Genomic DNA, 24,801 nt, shown 5'->3' with positions numbered 1-24,801 from the left:
TACAGCCAGGTTATACACAATGGAATTTCCTTTTTGTTAGCTTATTGAAATGCAAAAAATAATTTTTTAGAAAATCGGAGGATACCTAAGCACTAATCATTAGAAGTGAATGCGAAAGCATTCATGTCCAATGAATGCTGTGGGCTGTGTTATTGAGTTTTGCGATTAAATTGGTGCAGATTAGTTTTTTTGTACAGTTTCTCCGTTAGCAAGTTGGCTATAGACCGGAATCATTTAGACGATATTGTGAGAAATCAAGGGCGTCGCATGCCACCGACGTCCTGTGTGATGAGAAACCGAGGAAGCAGCAGTGGCTGCCAATCGTGATGATGATGATATATGAAGCTAATGGTCAAAGAGCGCCAATCAACAGTCTAATGTAGTCCATGTAGTCCATGTAATGTAGTGGGTCTAAAAGGCGAGAAAAATTTTACTAACCAGGAAAATGTACGATTTGAAGTAAAAAAAAAAGAAATTGACACATTCAACTATTGCCGACATCTACCTAATGCGAAGCATTGTGTGGATTGTTGCAACATGAGGTGCCGATGCGTGTCAAGCTGGCGGTCTCCGACAGCCTGAGATGCATTTTGTTGTTTTCCTATTATTCCATGGTGTTTTAAGAGGGCGATGGGAAACAGAAACGAAATCGAGGTGGTGGGCGACGCCGGATGCCACCGAAGCTAAATGTGAAGCCCACATCGTGCCGCCTGCAGCAGGGAACTGTAGTGCATTTGGGTTATCACCTACTAAAAGCGTGCAGTACGTTACCAATGGCACTACACACCATGCGATGTAAGACACATAGGTAAAGATGCTCATCGCAGTTGGTTTGGCGGTGATAGCTGTGAATGCGGTGTACGACGACCTAGGTGGAGATTTGCAGGTACCGGAACAAGAAACTGTTCACGCCATTGTTCTCATATTAGCGCCGAGAATGACCTACAGGGGCGCTGCGAGTGCCACTCGCATGACGTGAGGGCATGGACATGAGGGCCTGTCGTCGGCTGCAGTTCGGACAGCGTGCGGGGGCCTTCTGCAGTGTTTCCCCTTGTTTGCTCTCGTTCCCTATGCTTGTATATTTATGACGGTCCTCACAAATATATTTTTCTGACGTCTTCATTCGTGTAAATTCATTCAAAGAGTTTATTTCCTATGCAACAATATATTTCTCAAAGGTAACACTACAGTGCCAGCTAAAGGAGCACAGACCAGCCTACTGCAGATTTTTCATGCGTGGATCCACAGTTGGAAGTGGTAGCTAACATGAATAATAAAAGCACAAACGTAAAAACGTAGCACATAAAAACCCAGCTGGGATGTCATACCCACCGTGATGTAACAAGCCACAGAAACACTGGCAATATGTGACTTCTGCAACATTTAACTTCATTTTAACCCGCTAAATTATGTTTGTTCACAAAGAGTAGTTCATGGTGCGAAAACAAATTTTTGAATTTCTTCACAGTAGCACGCAGCAGTAACAGGAGGGCTTATCACATTGAAATTGTTCTTGTTGATCAACTGCAAGAGCAGCTCTTCAGTTTAGATTCTACCAGCACAACTTGCTTCTTTAACTGCTTCTCAAAATTAGGCCATCCTTCATAGGTTAATTTTAAGCGGCAGTAATTTGAAGTAAAGTTAATGGAGGCTTACAGGTGTTTGCAGCATACGGAAAGGAATGTGCCAATATTTATTCCCATATCCATGCTACATGTTACACTCCCTTAGGAAATCTACTGGTGATTTTTTATTGAGGAAGAGACGCAATGAAGCTGTTTGGCAAACTGACACAGGCTTCTTCGCTCAAATGTCTGAGAGAAATATTCCTTTTGCAGCCAGAAAGAAGCTGAAGCCTCATTCATTAGTAGTGTTGAAGATATCATTATTCCCCCCTGGAGATCAAACATCAAGTGAATTCATGTGAGGCTTGTGGTGTCTTTCTTTATGAAGTGGGTATGCAAGGTTCTCTTTTATGTACTGATGAGGCCAAGAGTTCTCAGTTTGTATAATTAAACAACACAGCCTCGAGACGTAGTGAGGCAGAAGGTGTTTGAATTTTCATCATCAAGGCAGCCTATGCTGCGCTATAGTGCTTCAAGTGTACTTTAGGCATTGCAATTGGGTCTGTGAAAAACTGCATCACAGTTTCAATTCGAAGTTGCAGTGAACAAGTGATCGGTTTCAAGAACAATGTGTGCCTTGCCATAACGACAGTTCGCTGCTGCCATTGCATGGAGGGTATTCCATATTGCCGTTAAAGGCTACTGAGGGCGACTATGAAAGCCACAATGATAGGATGTACATGGCGCCAATTTAGTGACTTGCGATCTTAATTATGAAACTTTTATTTCAGGTGATTGCAGTTATGGTGTTCATGAAGCATATACATACTATACATGACGCATCATCATAACACCCATGAGCAATGTGTTTTCTGGGTGCCTGTTTCAGAGAAAGGTGAAAGTATAGTATCAAACTTTCTCGTACAAAATGCGCATAGCTCTTCCTTTTACGCATTATGAAGTGGCCATATTTGACTAGAACTCACCAGAGTAATAAGAATCATGATGAAAGCTTCGCTGGGCAGTGTCCTTTTAACACGGATTTATAATGTCGACACCAATTACCAAGATTTTTTTTCCACGTAAAATGCCATGTCCCTCAGAGCAAAGTACTAAAGGAATATGAAATGTTTAGCCGAGTATCACACAGAACCTTGCATGTTGAATTTGCAGATAGTATTCTTCTTACGCAAAATTTATGGACAGACAAGGTGCACAGTATATGCATTGCAAATCCATTAGACCAATTCAACGCTATAGAACTTGCGATATCCAAGCCGCAAATTTCCTCGGCTCAGGTAGTTTTGAAGATGGAAACTGCGGTTCAGGCATGGCAGCTGAAAGAAGCCAACGTACACTTCAATAATAGTATAAGTATTAATAGTATCCTTCTTAGCAAAAGCAAGTCATTTTACGAAGGAGGTATCCAGAATTGCTCAGAGAAGAAAGCATGCTCATGAAGCTTATAAAAGAAATCAGACATCCTTTAAGAAAACACTAAAAAAAGCAACAAACGAATAAAGAGTATTACGAAACAATCCAAATACTCATATTTTGACTCTAAATTTGGAATGAAGGAGCGGCCCAAATAATTTTGGAATTTTATCAAAACGAACCTCGAGGATGAGATTTTAGTACCCTCGCTTGACCACGATGGCACATTTGTTCACGATAGCATGGCTAACGAAAATTACTTTAATTTCTTTTTTAGGTCGGTATTTGGGAGACGCTCTCATGACAGTGAAATATTGCTCAACTATGGCACAAATTGTACTGAACGTATGGATGACGTTGTCATTAACCCAAGGGGAATTGAATTGTTACTCCAGTGCCTTGATAAATCTAAGGTGGCTGGGCCGGATTATTCGCCTCCTGTTTTTCTCGCTTTATGCATTCCTTCTGTGTCTTGATATCTACAAGTTATTTTTACTGAATGTTTAGAGCTGAGCACCCTGCCTAATGACTGGAATATAGCCAATGTTGTACCTGTAACAAATCAGGAGCACGTAGTACCGTATTGAATTGTCGACCTATTTCCTTAACAAGTTGCATTTGTAACAGTTTTGAACACATCCTATTTACTAGTATTATGAACCATCTCGACACCCACGCATTGCTAAGCCCTAATCAACATGGTTTTAGACGTGGCTATTCATAAATTACCCAACTCACTGAATTAACATATTATTTAGCAGGTGCATTAGACATTGGTTGTTCCACTGATGCCATTTTCTTGGATTTAAAGAAAGCTTTTGATGTTGTAACTAATCACTTACTCCTTGAAAAACTTTCATGGTAGTATAATGTTAATGACTTAGTAATTTCCTGGATCAAAGAATACTTGAGTACTAGACGTTCTTAACAACAAAAGATCTTGTGAGGTGGATGTTACATCAGGAGTACCGCAGGGGTCTGTTTTGGGTCCATTGCTATTTTTAATTTATATGACTGGTATAGATTCTAACCTATATTCCCATGTGGGCCTATTCGCATATGATTGTGTGATTTATCGCGTTATGAACTAATCAACAGGATTGTGCCATTTTGCAACATAAATTGAACAGCGTAGATTAATGGTGCAGCGCTTGGGGCATGCGTAACAATTTGCAAAAAACAGTGCACATGTCGTTTACGAAACAAGCGATGCGCTCATGACTGCAAATACTTCCTAAACATTACTGGGCTGATTCCCATGCATGAGTGCCGATACCTTGGCATCATCTTTAACCCCGACCTATCATGGCACTGTCACATTGAAAAAAGTACAGTCAAAGCCTGCCGGACACTAGGTTTCCTGCGTCGATATACCAAACGGTTTCCTTCAGGAATTAAACAGCTACCGTACACATCATATATTAGGTCTACACATGAATACGCCTATACCGTGTGGGATCCCTGGCTCAACAATGACATTCAGCGAATAGAAAGAGTGCAAAATTTAGGAGTTCGATATGTCGATATTTTTCAGTGTTACGCGTGCTAAGGAGAACCTTGGCTGGATTTCATCAGCTAAACGTAGGAAAATGCTAAGGCTGAAATTTCTACATAACATTTTGCATTCTCAAAAAGGTATACGGTGTGAAATGTACTTACTTCCTCCTGATTATATTTCTTTATGACGAGATCATGTCAACAAAATTAAACAGATAAGGTGTAAAACTGTAAGACTTAATATGTCCTTTTTTCCCCGCACAATTTCAGATTGGAACCAACTACCACGAGAAATTGCCACCACCACCAGAAATGCTAACTTTTTCTTGTTGCTCCAGTCGTGCATTTATGTGGACAATGTAATTAATGCGAAAGTGAATTCTATCTAATACAAATAATGTATTTTAGGCCCTGTAATTGCTACGTAATTACTAAGCCATGTGACGTATGTATAATTTTTATATTAAAATTATTGCTTTCTATTCCTATGGTTTATTCTAGCAGTGTTTGTTTTCATGTGTGTTATATCACAATGTTGTATGCACGTGACAATTCACTTGTGTATTCCTCCCTCATTGTACTATATACCCCCCCCCCACCACACACACCGCTGTAATGCCATTCGCGGCGCTGTGGGTAAAGTGATAAATAAACTAAATAAATAAATAAATAAATAGCTACAGCTGGAGCCACCAATATACACTGAAGGGTATGAGCGTGCGTGGCAGCCGAGTGAGTCACATGACACAGCCAGGCCCTCTTGATCCTTGTTCTAATGGAATCTATACGATGGGATCCCGTGGCTTGGAAAGGCCTCACACGATTGCAGCTTGGCAATGTACTGAATGTTGGTTCCGAAAGATTGTGCCTTCTGGGAGTGTACTGACCAGTAAAGAAGAAGCATAACTGCATTGGATCATGTTGTGCATTCTCGATCATGAACGTCGATGCTGGAAAAACATATGAAAAGGGATCGTACCAACGAGGCTCTACTGTACTTTGTTTTGAATATCATATATAAAGTAATGTAGATGCATATGTTCAGATAAGAATGAATTTGGCATTCTGATAACCGTTTTTTGTTTTAAAACAAATTTTTATGTGACATAAGAAAATATGCTTGATGAAAGGAATCCACCTCGGTTTTGTGAAATTGAGAAGCTGCTCTGTTGAGATGAGCTCAGCAATTTTTGAAAGTTTGAAAAGGTTGTATCTCAGGAATTAAAATGTACCGAGTAAGAGTAACCCTTTCAGTATCGGGTTATTTCAGAAGTGACGCAAGTCCAGAGTTGGATTGTTGTCTTGGATATTACAAAACAAACACAGCACTTTATTTTTGGTTGTGCAGAAGCTAAAAATGGCATGGATAATGGCAAATGCACTCTTGGTATGATCCTCATATTCCTATCTGGCTAAATGAATACTGTATTCGTTTGGTTATTGTCATCATCATCATTGTCAGCCTATTTTATTAATTTATTTATTATACCTCAAAGGCCCAAGAGATGGGGTTTTACATGAGGGATGGGATTAGTTTACCAAAACAGTGATTTGAGAGCAGCCTTGAAGTGATGAGCGTTGGAGTGGTGCGTGATGTCGGCAGACAGACTAATCCAGTCTCTGGCGGTTTATGTACACTGCAGGTGGAACGCTTCTCCCTTCGATCTCCAATTACCCCTGTCCTGCACCAACCGATTCCAACTAGTGCCCGCGAATTTCCTAATTTCATCACCACATTTAGTCTTCTGACGTCCTCGACTGCGCTTCCCTTCTCTTGCCACCCATTCTGTAACCCTAATAGTCTAATGGTTATCTAACCTGCATACTACATGACCTGCCCAGCTCCATTTTTTTTCCCTTAATGTCAATTAGAGCATCGTTTATACCAGTTTGCTCTGTGATCTAAACCTCTCTTTTTCTGTGTCTTAACGTTATGCCTAGCAATCTTCGTTCCATCACTCTTTGCACGGTCCTTAACTTGTTCGCAAGCTTCTTTGTCAGTCTCTAAGTCTCTTCCTCATATGTCAGCACTGGTGAAATGCACTGATTGTAAACCTTCCTTTCCAATGATAATGGTAAGCTTCCAGTCAGGAGCTGACAATGTCTGCCGTATGCAATCCAACCCATTTTTATTCGTCTATGAATTTCCTTCTCATGATCAGGGTTCCCTGTGATTAATTGACCTAGGTAAACATACTCCTTCACAAACTCTAGAGGCTGATTGGCGATTCTGAAGTCTTGTTCCCTTGCCTGGCTATTCATCATTACATAGTTCAGAAGCGTTACGTTTTGGGTGAGTTGGTTGTACATGGTGCTTTGGAGACTTTGGAGACTTGCGCATGTTGTGTGTCCCTTCTTCATTTGATGTCCTGTCTTTGTGTGTGAAAAAGTCTCCAAAGATTCATTATTATCTGTGTCTTCTGCATATCAATCTTCAACCCCACTCTTACACTCTCTCTGTTAAGGTCCTCAATCATTTGTTGTAATTCGTCTGCAGTGTTGAATAGAACAATGTAATCGGCAAACGGAATGTTTCCGAGATATTCGCTGTCAATTCTTACTCCTAAGAATTCCCCGTTTAATAGCTTGAATATGTCTTCCAAGCACGCAGTGAATAGCATTGGAGAGATTGTGTCTCTTGTGTGACCCCTCTCTTAATAGGTACCTTCCTACTTTTCTTGTGCAGAATTAAGGTAGCTGTAGAATCTCTGTACATATTTTCCAAGGTATCTTCAACCCCACTCTTACTCTCTCTCTGTTAAGGTCCTCAATAATTTGTTGTAATTCGTCTGCAGTGTTGTTGAATAGAACAATGTAACCGGCAAACGGAATGATGCCAAGATATTCGCTGTCAATTCTTACTCCTAAGAATTCCCCGTTTAATAGCTTGAATATGTCTTCCAAGCACGCAGTGAATAGCATTGGAGAGATTGTGTCTTGTTGTGTGACCCCTCTCTTGATAGGTACCTTCCTACTTTTCTTGTGCAGAAATAAGGTAGCTGTAGAATCTCTATACATATTTTCCAAGGTATTTATGTAAGCAGTCTGTACCGCTTGATTACGTAATGCCTCTATCACTGCTGGTATCTCTACTGAATCAAATGCCTTTTCGTACTGTATGAAAGCCATATAGAGAGTTTCATGTTTTATTGCTTCATTCATTAGTGGTACATATATGCAGTAGAAGTTATACAGAAAGAGGTCCCACAGTTATAAACTACAGCGGGACCTCTTGTTCTTAGTTACATAATAATATATAAATAAAAAGGCGTCAGTTGCGGTTATAAACAAAGAATGGATTACACAATTTCTACAGTGTTAAAGTAATAAAACCTATGGCAACACATCACAACATAAAAGAAATTACATCAATAAGCAACATAAACATATTTTAAAGAATAGATGCAGTTTACAGGGTATTAATATAAGCTCTCAGTGAACGTTGGTATGACGATAATGTAGGTGAGGATTTTACGTGAGTAGGTAAATTATTCCACATTTTCACACTAGCAAAACCAACAGTTAGTTTGCCATAGTTGCTGCGCGATTTTGGAAGTAAAAGGTTATTTTGTAAAGAGAACCTGGTAGTGTTAGGATTAGCAAGACTATTCCTGACAATGACATAATGTAATTGTTGGTTTTGAAGAAGGCGGTAAATAATGATGCTGTGGTTGTACCAGATAATTTTATTTATTGTGAGGATACGTAACTCAGTGAAGATGGGGGCACCATGAGCATTATAAGGAGCAGAAGCGATGATACGGACAGCGTTATTTTGGATGTGCTGCAAGGGAGCTATATGACAGCGATATGCAAGAGTCCAAGAACTGATACAGTAATTTAAATGGCTATAAATGAAGGCATAATAAGAGAGGCTGACTGTACTCTGTGGATTTCTTGATTACCTGATTAATGACATGGATTTGATCCATTCTAGAGCATCCCTTCCTGAAGCTAGCATGTTCCCTTGGTTGACTAAAATCCAGTGTTGCCCTTATTCTATTGCAAATTACCTTGGTGAATACTTTATATAATACTGGGAGCAAGCTAATGGGCCTATAATTTTTCAATTCTTTAACGTCTCCCTTTTTGTGATATAGTATAATATTTGCATTTTTCCAGTTTTCTGGGACCCTTGCAGTCAATAGACACTTCGTATCGAAAGCCGCCAGTTTTCCAAGCATTAAGTCTCCTCCACCTTTGATTAAATCGACTGTTATTCCATCTTCACTAGCACCTTTTCCCCATTTCATGTGATGCAAGGCCCTTCTGAACTCATAGCTAATTAGAGAAGGAGTCTCTGCAACCTGTTCATTACTGCTTCAAATGGAGGTATCGTTGCTCCTCAGAGTGCTGTACAGGTCAGCATAGAATTCCTCCGCTGCTTTTACTATATCTTCTAGATTGCTGATGCTATTACCCTGCTTATCTTTAAATACATACATCTTTGTATGTCCTATGCCAAGTTTTCCGCTCACTGATTTCATGCGGTATCCATTTTTTACGGCTTCCTCAGTCTTTCTCACATTATAATTTCGAATATCCCTTATTTTCTCCTTGTTTATCAGTTTGACAGTTCCGCGAATTCTATCTCATCTCTTGAGTTGGACATTTTGTTGTTTCTTTATTAGGTCTTGGTTACTTGGGAGAGCTTGCCTACTGGTTGCCTTGGTGCTTTGCTTCCAACTTCAATTGTTGCCTCTGAACCAGCCTAGTTACGGTTTCATTCATTACCTCTATGCCATCTTCATCTCTCTGTTGTAAGGCAGCATATTTCTTTCCAAGTACTAGCCTGAATTTGAGTGCTTTTACCTTACTGCCTCTAGGTTGACCTGTTTCTTCTTGACCAATTTAGCTCTTTCTCTCTTCAAATTGAGGTGAATCCTAGCCCTCAGTAACGTATGATCACTGCACTTTACCCTGCCTATCGTTTCTACATCCTGCACTATGCTGGGATCGGCAGAAAGTATGAAATCAATTTCATTTCTTTTCTTCACAATTAGGGCTTTTTTCCAGGTCCACTTTCGCTGGTTAAGCTTCCTAAAAAAGGTGTTCGTTATTTACAGCTTATTCCTTTCTGTAAATTCTACCAGCATTTCACCTCTAGTATTCCTAGAATTGATGCCGTAGTTGCCAATTGCTTGTTCATCAACGTGCTTTTTCCCCACTTTTGCATTGAAGTCACCCATTACTACAGTATACTGAGTTCCCACTTTTCTCATCGCTAATTCAACATCTTCATAAAATTGGTCTACTTCATCATCATCGTGACAGGATGTTAGAGCATAGGCTTGTATTAACTTTAATCTGTACCTCTTATTAAGTTTGATTATGACTACTGCTACCCTATCATTAATGCTGTAGAATTTGTCAATGTTGCTTGTTATGTCCTTATAGATTATGAATCCTACACCATATTGCTTCTCGTCTGGGAGACCTCTATAGCAGAGGTCATGGCCGTTAGTCAGCACTGTATAAGCTTCACCTGTTATTCTAATCTCACTAAGGCCTATGATATCACAAACAATGCCTGATAATTCCACAAAGAGTCCTGCTAAGCTAGCCTCACTCGACAGAGTTCGACTGTTAAAGGTTGCGAGGGTCAATTTTCATTGGCGGCCTGTCCGGACCCAGAGATTCTTAGCATCCTCTGCTGCGTTACAGGTCTGACCGCCGCCTTGGTCAGGTGCTCCGCAGCTGCTGGAAACTGAGGGCCATGGGTTAAGGGAGAGGCTCCTCGAAACAACTTTTTTTTTTATTATTTGTACCAGAGACTTCAAAATTCAGCCAACTGAAGAGTTTTTTATGCAGATTTCAAATATGCAATTAGTTTTTGTGTAGCTGCTATAGTTCTCGAGTTATATTATACTGAAGTGCAAATTATAGGGGTCTTTACGGGCACTTTTTTATGAACTAAACTTTCACAAAAGGTATCGTGCTATAGCTTATTTAGCTCTTCCTAGATCACAGAGTACCGATATCTAGTCAAAAAGCGTGTTCAGTTATAGGAAGTGGGAGAAAAAAATTTTGACACTTCGACCATTGTTTCTTTTAGTTCCCTGAGACATAACTTCGTACTATTGTAATTACTGACGACTGATATTGAAATTTCAAGTAGATATCGGTATTCTACATACCTTCAAGAGTATGTGTGCCAAATTTCATTAGTATACACCAATTCTAAGTGTACAAAAGGCTTCCCGGAAGACACGAAAATATCAAAAAAATTGAAAATGAGAAAAACAGGTTTGAAAGTTTCAAAACCTTCTATTCTTCAAAATCCAGTTGTTTTTGCATTAATCTTTGTCACACTCAAGAGCAGCTTCACAGAAAGCACACAAAAGTTTCTAGAATGCTCCTGCACTGTAGCTTGGCCCTTCCCGGCTCCTACGGTTGGTCTCCTCGGTGCGAGCCCTTTTCACTGCGCTACGACGGTGCGCCCTTGCTTCTGCGGTTCGCTTCAAGTTCATTTTCTTTACGCGCATGTCATCAGAATGGTCGCTATGTGTGACCAACTCTTCTGGGGGAAGTACTCCAATCTCTTGTAGGACTTCTTCAAAGCCCGCATGGCCTTTATTGTACCACAGCACGGCAATAGCCGTGGCTGTCTCCACAGATGTCCGGGAAGCAAATTTTGTTTTTGGACACAGCAGCCATATCTTGCTGTTGAGTGACTCTGCTGCGTTTTGCGTCTTGCCATGAAGGCACCGAGCCAGGAGCTTCTCATCAGTAAGGCGCTTATATATAGGCATAATTGCCAAGCCCTGAGCTTTTGTCAACAAGGGGGTGTGGCGTGGTGTAGGCTCCCCCAGTGCTTCAGCACGCCTATGTTTGCACCAGGAATCTGGTTCAGCCGGGCAAAATTTGTGGCTGCTGGCCCCATCACTGGAGCAACAATGAAAATATGAGGCCCATATAGCAGTGTACATGCTGCGCACACTGCCCTTGTTATTTGTTATGGCTATTTGGTAGTATGTCTGCAGTTTCTGGATGGCTGCGACCGTTAGCTTTTCACCTCGTGGCAGTGGCGTTGTCATTTTTCGCAGAGCAGTGCCTAGGCGTTTTGCAACGTGGTTGGTGCACTCTTCTTTTTCGATGACAGTGTCACCGTACACCTCAGCCCCACAGACGGCAGTAAAGGCTTTGCTGTCCCCATCACTCAAGAAGCTTGTGAAGCGCAGTGGGGTCTCGTATGACAAAGTCCTCTGCCATATGCGCACTGCTGCTTCAGGTTCCATTGCATGGGATGAACATTCGGTGTTTTTTTCACATACAGGACGATGAAAGGCTTGCCATACCTCATCATCATCACCCATTATCCACAAGGACAGTATCCATGTCCTTGTGGATACTGCAAGCAAGACAGTAATTTGAAAGGACTTCAAAGTCCAAGCAAAGACCTGTGTCCAGGGAAACAGCTGTGCCCACTCCGTTGTGGCTTTTATGGCCCCTTTTTTGCCAAGTGCCGTCAAACATGACTGGCACATCGCCGCCGCCAACGGCGTCTTTCGTGACTTTTCGCGCCAGTTTCAAGTTTTGGCTAACAGCTTCCATTGCAGCACCATGGAGCTTCTTAGAAATAGCATGGAATGTCTTGTGATGCAGCGGTTTTGGAAGGCCGATGATCGCACAAAATCGCGAAAGCTGGTCATATCCAACTCCTATAGCACGCGCTGCCAAAACAGCCTTCACGTTTACGGCAAAGCCGTCGCGCGAGCTCCCGCTGTCGTAGCGAGTGTTCACCCCGGGGTCACCGCACGCGCCGGCCGAGACGATCCGCTTCGACGTGTGCGTGAATGAAAGCACAGATTCAGGGCAGTCGGTATTTTCGCAGCGTAGCCCCAGGTGCGACGAAAGTCCTTTGCGCTTCTCAGCTGCTTCTCGGACGGCGAGTTTCCGTTCACAGCAAGTCGGGCATACCGAACCTGTCACCAGTGCCGTCAATGCGCCGATCTCGCACAACACCGTGCTAGCAGCAGGGGCGCCGACCGACCTTGATTCGCTTTTGAAGAATTCCATCTTTTTCTGCGATGCACTCACGAAATCCACAGCAGCGTCGATTTCACCACTGTCGCGGTGACCGGTGTCGGCGGTAGGCCTAACCGACGTCGGAGCGTTGCGGGCGTCGCTTCCGGCTGTCGTTTTTTTAACAGTCTTATGCCGTTTCCCTCGGTACTTGTGCCGAGTTCCATACTTGCGGACGTCGGAACTGCACTTTTTCGGGCTTGTCATCTCAAGAAAACTCGGAGAGGACACGGGAAACTGTGCGGCTAGCGAGAACGCGCTGTGGCGGTGGTTCGGCTTTGCTGCACAAAAGGAGCACCGCCGTCCAATGGCGGGGCCGCGCTGCATGGCACGCAATTCAAAATGCGCGACAGTCTCGTCTTCTTTCTCGTTTTTCTTTTATTCTCCGTGAACATACGAGACTGACAGCCATTGAACTTTGGAGGAACGGGTTGACGCTCCACGCCCCAATGATTGCAAATGGCCGCCGGTGAAGCTCGATTGCGTGCGAACGATGCAAACGGCGCGGATTTTCTAAACTTTCGGTGGACTATAGAGTCACCGCCGCTCACTTAGGCGCATTTTTTGCTGACTTCTCGTGCGAATTTCGGCTTGATATTTACAGAAATAAAAGTTTATACATCAAAGATGACAATGCAGCTTAAAACAAAAAAGTGATTTTTTTTTTTGAAAACCGCGATTTTTCGACCCGCGTCTCCCCTTGTAGATATCATCAGGGAGGTTGTGGCTGAATACTGCACCAGGGAGGCCAATTCCTATTCTGGTGACGAAGTGTCTTTGTTGAAGCTTAGTGGGCATTTCTAATTTGGTTGTACCTGGATTAGTATAGCCCCACTCGCTCTACGCATCTGTTGCCAGTGTCAGGTGTCCCTCCAAGCCTGCAGACGTAGTGCACTGGAGGAGGTGAAATTCCAGCTCACCAGTGTCAGATAAAAAAAAAGAAAAGAAGGATCCAAACTTTTAACTATGGCAACTGAGCATCCAGTCGGATAAGCTCAATCGGATAATCCCGTAGGTGGTGAGGCTACCTTATCGCCGAAAAGTACAGCTCAGAGGGCCGTAGATGCTCAAGAGATCCATTCATTTACCCGCCCTCCTCCTGCAGGTTTTGTTGATCGTCCTAGGTTGCACGATATAGAGTAAAATCTCAGTGGTCCTAACATCGTGGTTCCCGAATCTCACGTACGCATGTCGTTTTCAACGCGCCTAGGTACACAATATATTTTTGGCGAATTTGAACAGCACTTAAAACTTGTGTGAAAGAAAAAGTAAGAAAAAGGAAAAGGTTTTCAGTGCTCACCAACGTTTTTATATTTTCGAGTTAGCAAACCGGCTGCGAGACGCGCTCCGTTCTGTCACTGTTACGAGAGGTGGTGCTGCAGTTCCGTTGAGATCTAGTCTGAAGAGCGAGGCTTGCCTCGGCCACGTGTTTTTGTCACGTTGTTGGTGCTCGCGCGTTTATCACGCCTGTATTTCTTGCTTTAATGCGTTCCGCAAACGTATTAACTCTGTGCAGTGAGCGTCTTTACGTGTTTGAGTGGGTGCCGTGAAGTGTCAGTGCGGATTCTCAATGTGCCGACGTGCAGCGCGACAGGCTGTCGTTCGGGCTATGCTTCGGCAGTGGCAAGTCCCGTGCCGCGACATTTTTTGAAGCCCCCAAAGGACCCTCACGTATTGAAGGCGTGGGAAAACGCGATCCCGCGGAAAAACATTAAGGTGACGTCAAAAACATACGTTTGTGACATTCATTTTGAGCCTGCAGACATCATAAGCTGTTGTGAGCACGTCGTGAATGGTCAAACCGTTACAATACCACGAGGCAGGTGGGCACTGAGGGAGTGCGCGGTGCCTCGAATGTTTCCAAACATACCAGAGCATTTGTCAAAACCAAAGACGCCCAAGTCAGCAAGAAAACCACCCAAAGTGAAAACAGTGGTTCCTGCCCAAGTTGCTTCCTGCCAAAGTGATGGGAGTTTGTACGACGAAATTGATGCAATTGACTGTGTGGATGGCGGTGAATGCTAGATGCTGCGCCCTGGTTTGCTGTTATGCTGGACGGTCAAGCGTTTGAGTCGGGGCATGTCAAGGCTTCGACCAACCAGGTTATACTCTACAAGCTGGAGGAGTCCGGGGGCATTGTACACATTGAAAACTCCGTAGTAATCAGACGAGACTTGACGGTTGAAGTTAGTTCAAGAGGTGTGCTTGTCCCGCCGTACAGCTACATCGTCGACAACGATAAAAATGTAAACATTCAGACTCAACTAGCAAGCTAGAAGAATGTAGCAACATTTTTTCGCTACATAGATGCCCTCAAGTTTTTTACTGGGTGCAAATGTGAGTTGTTTCCAGGCATTTCATCTTCAATGATGGCTGTGAAAAGGCAGGGTGTGTGGCGAAACGACAAATGCATGGTGCTGTCAGATCAAAAGCTTGTGCCCTCCATGCAAGAAAAAAAAAAAAAATTGTGGATAGAGTTAAGCGCCGCCCCCAAAAAAGCACAAAACTGAAGCCACAATGCAAAATTGCAAAATTAAGAACCTAAGGAAAAAGGCAATTAGGGCCACTGTCTTTCGCAAAAAAGCAAAAAGAGAGCTGGGTTTCATTTGTTTCATTAGGTAAGTCGAGTCGGTAAGGTTTCATTAGGTAAGTTTCATTAGGTAAGTCGACAAAGCAATGGAAAATCTTCCACAAGTGCAGCAACTTGCCTTTCGGGCAGTATTGAAAGCGGCAAAAGCGAAATCGCCACGAGGCGCCGTTATGAACAGGAATGGCTTATGACTTGCCTTCTGTTAAGAATTTCAAGCCCAAGAGCTTATAGACTAACGACAAAGATGAAGCTCATACAACTTCCAACCGTCACAAGGTTGAGACAAATGATGAAAGGAATGCCTTGTGAATTCGGCTTCAACAAGGTATCTCTTGCCAGTGTCGGGACCTTTATGAAGAACAGAACAGGAGTGCAATGCTATGGAGCCCTGATATTGGACGTGGTGAAGGTGCGAGAGGTGGTTGCATTTAACAAGAGTACCTAGAAGGTTGACGGCTTTGAGATGGCCATGACTAAGAAACAACAGCTGACCACGCTTCGGTCCTCATGTTTGTGCCATTGTTTCACTCTTGGGTGCAGCCGATTGCAAGTTTCGCGACAAGACATGCAGCCCCTGGAAGAGTGCTGGCAAGGCTTGTTTTGGAAGCCATTTTGGAGCTATGTAAGCACAATGCAGTAGTCGTCGCTGTAATCAGTGATGGTGCCATCACTAACAAGGCCATGTGGTCATGTTTTGGTATCAAAGGCCAGCTTTACGCACCGAAACACAAAGTTGACCATCCTTGTGTGCCTGATCAGCAGCTGTACTTTCTTTGCGATGTTCCACACATTATCAAGTGTATAAGGAACCATCTTCTGCATCACAAGTGTGGCATGGTATGTGGATTTGAATGCTTTTACTTACTTTTCATCCTTAAGCAACTATAGAGTGATTTGTGCAATGGAGCAGATTTTTTCATCTAATATGTTATAAATTACAGATCGGTGAACACAAGATAAACTTTGACCACTACCGAAAACTCCAAGAAGTAGATGGCAAACAGCAGCTCCGGGTGGTACCGAAGTTGACAAAAGAGCATGTAAGCCCGGACAACCTACGAAAGATGAATGTGAGACTGGCTGTACAGGTAAACAAAAATGCCATATCTATATGTATTTCGTCTTTAACTACTCTTTTGTTTATGTGCATCAATGAATGTTTATAAAAAATAAAGCTGAAAAATTTTACAATATGTTGTCCTCAGCTTTTCAGCCGTAGCACTGCCATTGGGCTAAAGGTCTACCAGCGGTTAGAGGAGCCTGATCTGAAAGACTGCCATAGAACTACTGAATTCACCGTCATGGTGAACAACTTGTTCGATGCCCTCAATGTGAAGCTTGGAATATGAAGTTTATCAAAAGAAATTGAGGTAAATATAATATTTTATACCTTCTGTTGCATTGTTGTTAAAGGAAGTTGCTCGGTGGTTCATTTTAAAGGTGATTCAAGAGATCCTTGATGCTGTAAATGAGACCGAGGAAAACTATATCGCCAAAGGGACAGTGATGTTTGCGTCGCAAGTTACTATGCAATCTCTTCGGATTACACTTGCGTCAGTACGGGACCTTGTAGCAGACCTTCTCTCTAAAGGAGCGCCCTATGTGCTCATGGGCAAACTCAACCAAGATCCTCTAGAGGTAAGCAGTACAGTTTCCTTGTTTATAACCTTGACGTTTGTGCAGTTTGTTTCATGAAGAAAGCACCTTATCATTTCATTTTTTTCCCAGAGGTTTTTTAGTGCGACAAGAAGCTACGGAGGTGATGAAGATCACCCCACTCTAATCAGCTTTGCACACATATGTAGGCTTCTGAGCCTGTATACCCCAATCAGTGCTTGTGTCAAAGGGAATGTTGAATGAGGAGCAGACCATTGTGCTTGCCACTGTAGCCGACAGCATGAAAAGGGGAACAAAGGACAAACTTTCATCCCATGAAAGACTCCAGGAGAAAGTAGAAGCAAAGTTGGCAGAGATATGTTCTACTAGGCAGAATGCAGCACTGACAACACCTGATCATGGATACTCCAAACCAGCAGCACAGGACTATGTTATTTACTACTTGTGCGGCTACCTTGTTCAGTCTTTTCTCAAACATAATAGATGCTCCGACTGTATCAGTAGCATCCAGTCCCAAAATGCAGATTGCCCAGAGGCATTTCTCACTCTGGAGAGGGAACATAAGCTTGGATGCCTCAAGTTGCCATCACGGGAGCTTTTCTATATTGCCACCTGGTGTTTTGAGCCAGCGCTGCGTGCCCAGCAAAAACGGTGATTGAAGACGACGAAGTCAAGGATCTTGCGCTGGCTGGTGAACCGTCCTCCTTGTGTCTGACATTTTCGTGTCTGGCTGCTGATCCTGCTGCTTATTCTTGCCTTAGCGCGTGACAAACTGGTGGAGGTGCTGGGTAATCTAATCTATGCACCAAACCCCTCCGGGCAGCAGGAGCTCCAGCCCCGTACCGGTGGTTACGCCTGTACACCGCGCCAGCAGAAGGATCCGTGGACAAGCCCCTGAGTTTGGACTCCTCCCAGAGAAAATGGCAGCTCCGACCACCCCAACCGGTATGGAAGGCACAACGCCGATTCATTGTATGCTACTCAATCCGCGAACGCCGAATCCCTTCCACGGCGCCATACATGAGGACGTTGAAGATTGGCTGTTGCACTATGAACGTGTTGCCGCGTTCAACAAGTGGGATGACGCAGACAAGCTGAAAAATGTCTATTTCAGCCTTAACGATGGCGCACGTGTATGGTACGAGAACCGTGCAGATGCCTTAACTTCATGGGCAGAATTCAAAAGGCGGATTCTTGAGACATATGCGAGCCCTGATCGCCGAGAGTGAGCTGAGCGTGATCTCCAGTCCCGTATCCAAATGCCGAACGAGAGTGTCGCAATGTACATCGAGGACATGACGCGTGTCTTTCGACGAGTCGACCCCAGCACGTCGGAAGAAAAGAAGGTGCGGTACCTGATGCGCGGAGTGAAAGAGCAGCTGTTCGGCGGTCTCGTGCGCAGTCCTCCCAAGACTGTGTCAGAGTTTCTTTCCGAGGCCATCACCATGGAGCAGACTCTTCGCCAGCGGACACCATCATACGACCGTCAAGTGAACACTGCCTCACCTACGGACTTCTTTCGAGAGCTCATTCGTTCCGTGATCCGCGAAGAACTCCAGAAACTGTCGGTACCTTCACAGCCGACGCTCAGCTCCTTGTCCAGCGTTCTCCGTGACGAAGTTCAGCATGCGCTAAAAGAACCACCCTTCAATACAGAAGCTCAACCGCTAAGACATGACAGCCCACATATGTCATATTCGCAAGCTTTGAGGCAACCTGCCCCACCTCCCTCCCCGCTTCGCGCCGCGCGCCCGGCCATGCTTGAGGCCGTCCAAGCTGCCTCGTATTACCAGGACCACCGACAGGCCCCGAGGAAATCAGACGTGTGGCGGGCACCTGATCGCCGTCCTCTTTGCTTTCACTGTGGCGAAGCTGGGCATGTCTACCGACAGTGCTCCTATCGAGAGCTCGGACTACGCGGATTCTCAGCGAACTCGCCGCGACCTAGGTTCGGCCAGCGTCCTCCTGAAATCGAAGAATACGTTGCCCAGCAGCGCGGATCTCCATCAGCTCGACACCAGTCACGCTCCCCTTCGCCGCGGCGGTTTTCTCCGACTCGCCGTACGTATGCAAGCGTGGTGCAGGGTCGGTCGCCCAGCCCACGACGGGAAAACTAACCACAGCGACCTTTGGGGGCGAGGCCGCTCAGTCTGGATGTGCTCAAGGACCCCCACTGACGTGTACGCGGACCGACGATACATCGACGACGAGAGGACCTGCTGATTACAGAAAAAGAATTTCCTTGGACATTCCTGTACTGCTTGACGGTCGTGAATTGAGTGCTTTAGTGGACACTGGAGCGGATTATTCTATAATCAGCGAAAAACTGGCCACCCTTCTGAAGAAAGTGACCACGCCTTGGAATAAAACGCCAGTTCGTACAGCTGGCGGGCACATCGTCACACCACTCGGCATGTGCACGGCACGAATACAGATTCGCGGCTCTACGTTTGTTGCCAGTTTGAGCGTTCTCCCTCAGTGTTCTCGAGACCTAATCATCGGCATGGACTTTCTCAGGGAGCACGGCGCTATAATCAACATTCGACAACGCCTCGTCACTTTCTCGACAAAAAGCGCCACAGCGACGACCAACACCATCCATCCTCGAGCACCTCTTCGTGTCATCAATGACGCTGTCACGTTACCACCCATGCAAGTGTCGTGGTTCAAGTGGCATGTGACAAGCTCATACACGGTGAAGCAGTCGTAGAAAGCAATCGGTCTCTCCTGCTTTATCATGGTGTTTGCGTAGCAAGAAGCCTTGTCGATCTCCACGATGGCCACTGTGAGGTTCTTGTCACCAACTTCAGCTACGAACACCGGCACCTTTTCCCCGGTACTGTCATCGCCTACGCCAACCCGATCGCCGATGTCACTGAGTGTTTTGTTTCCGAGGCAATCGGCACTGCTGACGCACCTCTACGCAACGTCGACATTAGTCCAACGCTTCCTGAAGAGAACAGACAACCCCTGCGCAAGCTGTTGCTTGAGTTCCACTCTTGCTTTGCACGGTCGTCGAAGGTACGTCAAACATCGATTACGAAACACCGTATCATCACCTATGACGACGTGCCCCCCATACGGCAACAGCCTTATCGTGTTTCCCCGACGGAACGACATGCTATTCAAACGCAGGTGAAGGAAATGCTTCAAGACGGCGTAATCCAGCCTTCATGCAGTCCCTGGTCATCGCCAGTCGTTCTTGTTAAAAAGAAAGATGGCACGCTTCGATTTTGTGTAGACTACCGGAAGCTAAACAACGTCACAAAGAAAGACGTGTACCCGTTGCCTCGTGTCGACGATTCTCTGGACAGGCTGAGGCACGCGAAGTATTTCTCCTCTATCGATCTGAAAAGCGGCTACTGGCAAATTGAAGTCGATGAGCGTGACCGCGAGAAAACTGCTTTCGTAACTCCGGACGGCCTTTACGAATTTAGAGTACTCCCTTTCGTGCTCTGTTCTGCTCCAGCCACATTTCAGCGAATGATGGATACCGTTCTCGCTGACCTCAAATAGAAAAGCTGCCTCGTCTATCTCGATGATGTCGTTGTGAATGAAGGTTGTCTTTTCGGAAACTTTTGACGAGCACCTTCGACGCCTTCGGAATGTACTCGAAGCCATTCGATCGGCTGACCTTACACTCAAGCCAGAGAAATGCCATTTCGGTTACGAGGAACTGAAGTTCCTTGGTCACGTCGTAAGCGCGGCAGGTGTTCGGCCTGATCCTGAGAAGACTGCTGCCGTAGCAGCTTTTCCCGCTCCAACCGATAAGAAAAGTGTGAGACGATTTTTGGGCTTGTGTGCATATTATCGCCGCTTCATTGAAAATTTTTCGATGATTGCAGATCCGCTATTTCGCCTTACGCGTGACGACACGCCATTCCTCTGGACTGATGCACAACAGACCGCCTTTGCGGAGCTACAACGTCGCTTGTCTTCTCCTCCCGTGCTCGGTCATTTTGATGAGGATGCCGACACAGAAGTACGCACTGACGCCAGCAATATCGGTCTCGGAGCTATCCTGGTGCAACGACAAGACGGCACTGAACGAGTCATAGCCTACGCGAGCCGCACTCTGTCACGCGCAGAGTCCAATTATTCCACCACAGAGAAGGAGTGCCTCGCGGTTATTTGGGCTACCACAAAGTTTAGGCCGTATCTCTACGGGCGGCCATTTAAAGTTGTGACCGACCATCACGCTTTGTGCTGGTTGACCAACCTTCGAGACCCTTCTGGCCGATTGGCACGTTGGAGTCTGCGACTCCAGGAATTCAACATCACCATCGTGTACAAGTCAGGCAGGAAACATGAAGATGCTGACACGTTATCACGGGCACCTATTAAATCTCCGAATCCTGACGAGGAAGACGACAGCGCCTTTCTGGGAGCCCTCAGCGGGCCGGATCTGCTCGCTAAACAGCGATCGGACACTGAGTTAAGACCCGTATAAGATGCCCCTCGTAGGCAAAATGACGACAACCGTCGCGAAAGTGGGCGAGGAATGGACGCGATGCCGCCTTCTAAGTGATCGATGACGGGTCTTAACTCAGTGCCCGATCGCTGTTTAGCGATCACTTAGAAGGCGGCATCGCGTCCATTCCTCGCCCACTTTCGCGACGGTTGTCGTCATTTTGCCTACGAGGGGGCATCTTATACAAAAGAAACACAGGTGCCGGCGACAAACCACATCTGCTAGTAGTACCTCAAGCCCTTCGCGACGACATCCTATTAGCCTGCCACGACGAGCCGACATCTGGCCACTTGGGCTACTCAAGGACTCTGGACAGGGTACGGCAACTGTACTACTGGCCTAGACTGACTGCTTGCGTCAAACGCTACGTGAAAGGATGCCGTGAATGCCAGCGCTGCAAGTCACCACCCTGCAAGCCTGCAGGCCTTCTACAACCCATCGACCCTCCGCGTACGCCGTTTGATCAAGTTGGAATGGACCTTCTTGGACCATTTCCCTTGTCTTCCTCCGGCAATAAGTGGATCATTGTCGCAACTGACTACTTGACACGTTACGCTGAGACGAAGGCACTACCACGCGGGACAGCATCTGAAGTTGCCCAGTTTTTTATGCATCACATTGTGCTTCGGCACGGCGCACCGTCATTCATCATCACTGACCGAGGGACGGCATTTACGGCGAAGCTTCTGGATGACATCTTCAAGCTGAGCTACACGAGTCATCGAAAGGCCACTGCATACCACCCTCAGACTAACGGCTTGACAGAAAGACTCAACAAAACACTGGCCGACATGCTCGCTATGTACGTGGATGTGCAGCACAAGACGTGGGACGAAATCCTACCGTACGTAACGTTTGCGTACAACACTGCCACGCAGGAAACTACACGCTTCCCACCATTCCGCCTCGTATATGGTCGAGATGTCCAAACTATGCTAGACGCCATGATGCCATATGAAGATACCGACCAGCTCGACCAGTTAGCTCCCGACGTCGAGGAGTACATTCAGCGCGCCGAGGAAGCGCGTCAACTGGCCCGCGTGCACATAAGACAGCAGCAGTGTACCGATGCAATAAGGTACAATTTCCACCATAGACAAGTGACCTATGAGCCTGGTGACCAAGTTTGGGTTTGGACACCCATTAGACGGCGAGGCCTCAGCGAGAAACTCCTCAGCAAGTACTTCGGACCATACACAGTACTAAGGCGTGTAAGCGCCGTGAACTATGAAGTGATCCCAGATGGAGACCTGCCATCGTCCAAGCGCTGTTTACCACGCGCAGAGACTGTACATGTGGTCCGCCTCAAGCCGTATTTTACATGGTGAAGTGTACTAGTGAAACAACCTTTTTTTTTTTTGCTGTCGTCGCGTCTTCCTCCAAAGAACTGTGAAGCGTTTTTTTTTTTTTGTTCCCAACCGCAGAGCACATTTTTCCGTGTGCATTTCCGTATGTGTGCTAGCGCGTCCCCCCCCCCCCCCCCCCGCATTTTTTTTTTTGTCTTACCTAATTTGTGTAGTTTCCATGTACGTTTTGTGTTTGAGCATCGAGTCGATGCTCCGTTGGGAAGGGGAATAATGCCACCTGGTGTTTTGAGCCAGCGCTGCGTGCCCAGCAAAAACGGTGATTGAAGACGACGAAGTCAAGGATCTTGCGCCGGCTGGTGAACCGTCCTCCTTGTGTCTGACATTTTCGTGTCTGGCTGCTGATCCTGCTGCTTATTCTTGCCTTAGCGCGTGACAATATGTTTCGAGGCATTGAAAACAAGGTTTCAGACGAGTTGCAAAAGAACCGGCTCTGCTCTGACACTTTTTGGGCCCTTCTCGAAGCACTTGGGGACTGTGATGTGACAAGTGTCAGTTGTCCCATTCACAAGGACACTACTACTGCAGAGCTTTTTCATTCATCCATTGCACTACGAATGCATTTTGCCTCAAAAGATGCCTGCAAGAGCCTCAGCTCTTTAGAAAAGGTTGCATCTGCCAGAAAGAAAGTCAAGCTAATGTGAAGGTTTCCTGCACAGCTCCTTCACTGTAAACAGTTTTCTGATTATAAATATGTCCCTGCAGATAATTTACCTGCTGCATTCCCTTTAACAAACAAAAATTACATGGCATTTTTTCTTGCTTCCTTGCTGGTTGTTGACTTTGTAGGCTTTCCCGGAGTTTTTTACCCGTGTAAGACATGTTCAGGTAAGATTGGAATAAGGTTGAGTATTACAGGATCCTGGGCATCAGTATACTGGCGAAAAATAAACATCGGTTACAACAGGAAGCGGAATGAAAGCGAGCGCACTGCCCATCGTTTGCCATTTTTTTCTGCCCTGTCTTACGTGCTGTTTCTTTTTTGTTGTAATGTTCAGATACAACTAAAAGGGGCTTTTCACTAAAGCTAAGTAACATGAGAGCGAAGCTGCGTTTGTGCTTCTCGTATAAGAGGGCGACTATCAATGAATGCGGTGGTCGCTTGCCGGGACCTTTCAGAAAGTAGCAGACGATGCGTAGAGACCGATCCCAATGCTACCACAGCGCCCCCACTTGGTCGGCGATGGCGCCGACCCGCTCTGCACCACTGGAAGGCCGCGCTCTTTGCCAACTGAACCAACCTAAAAACACTGGTGCTTACCGAAAAAGACCGAGTCGTGTATTGTCCACTTGTTGTCGTGTCTGCCTGCCTCTTGCCGCCGTTTGTATATACACTGAAACTTGCACTCCCAGGTAAACACTAAGAGTGGCGAGACAGGCCACCAGAACAATATGGTTCTGAGCCTCGCGCAAAGCAGATGACCTTGACAGTTCCTAGATGTCTTCGGCCTTTCTACAGCTTTGGACAGCAGTTATAATAGAGCTAATGAGAAGGGAGAAATGGGGGGGCGGGGGGGGGCGGAACTGGCTCTTTAGTTTCTCGGGAACGATTCAGACCTATACGCTAGGAAGTCAGCAATGCTATGCCTCATTTAATCTACAGTGGTGCCGTCTTCGATCAGACAGACTTGGTTTGTTCATTTCGTATGTGGAAGCAATCAACGGCTCTGTTACCACCATGCTCGCAATACAATTCCCAGGAATACAAGCAAATGCACGCAAGAAAGAATAACTGCAAATGTAGATGAAAGCAACGGACACACATATGATTGTTCTGACGTGACGAAAATCTGTGTGTTAATTTCACAAGTGGTGACGCTACGTGCACTTTCCTTATTCTTTGTGTGAATACGGTAACACCTTCTTGGCACTTTTCTCTGCTCGTATTGTGTGAAAAATTTGCACCATCAAAGAAAGCCCATTTTGGCAGCATGCCTAGTAAGTTGCTGCGGCAAAATTCTTGAACATTTGTAGTGTGTAGAACATAGGGCAGTCATGAATTATAAAGCAATGGTGCAGTTGGGGCACCAGAGAAAAAGAACTTAAGTATGCACACTAACCTAAGATGCTGCAGAGTAGCCGATGGATTATTCCGGCTCGACGGGGATTGCCAAATAATCCAAATAATACCCCCCCCCCCCTTCCCCCCAGAGCAATGAAAATAATCGGCATGAGTTATATACAAATGTCACCTTGAGGTATATCTTCATGGTCACATGAATTTCACCTTAAATGTGG

General features: G+C 45.3%; 1 protein-coding gene and 1 pseudogene across 7 annotated transcripts in view; both read right to left on the bottom strand.

Annotated features, from left to right (window-relative positions):
* The window catches only part of faf (ubiquitin carboxyl-terminal hydrolase-like faf), a 758,782-nt gene that overhangs the window by 355,219 nt on the left and 378,762 nt on the right, over positions 1-24,801 (bottom strand). The gene's annotated exons all lie outside the window — the stretch shown is intronic.
* On the bottom strand, positions 10,228-12,728 carry LOC135904035 (uncharacterized; annotated as a pseudogene).

Source organism: Dermacentor albipictus, chromosome 1, assembly GCF_038994185.2.
Source record: "Dermacentor albipictus isolate Rhodes 1998 colony chromosome 1, USDA_Dalb.pri_finalv2, whole genome shotgun sequence".
Classification (NCBI taxonomy): domain Eukaryota; kingdom Metazoa; phylum Arthropoda; class Arachnida; order Ixodida; family Ixodidae; genus Dermacentor; species Dermacentor albipictus.
Note: the sequence above shows the minus strand (reverse complement) of the source record. Positions and strands in the feature narration are given on the sequence as shown.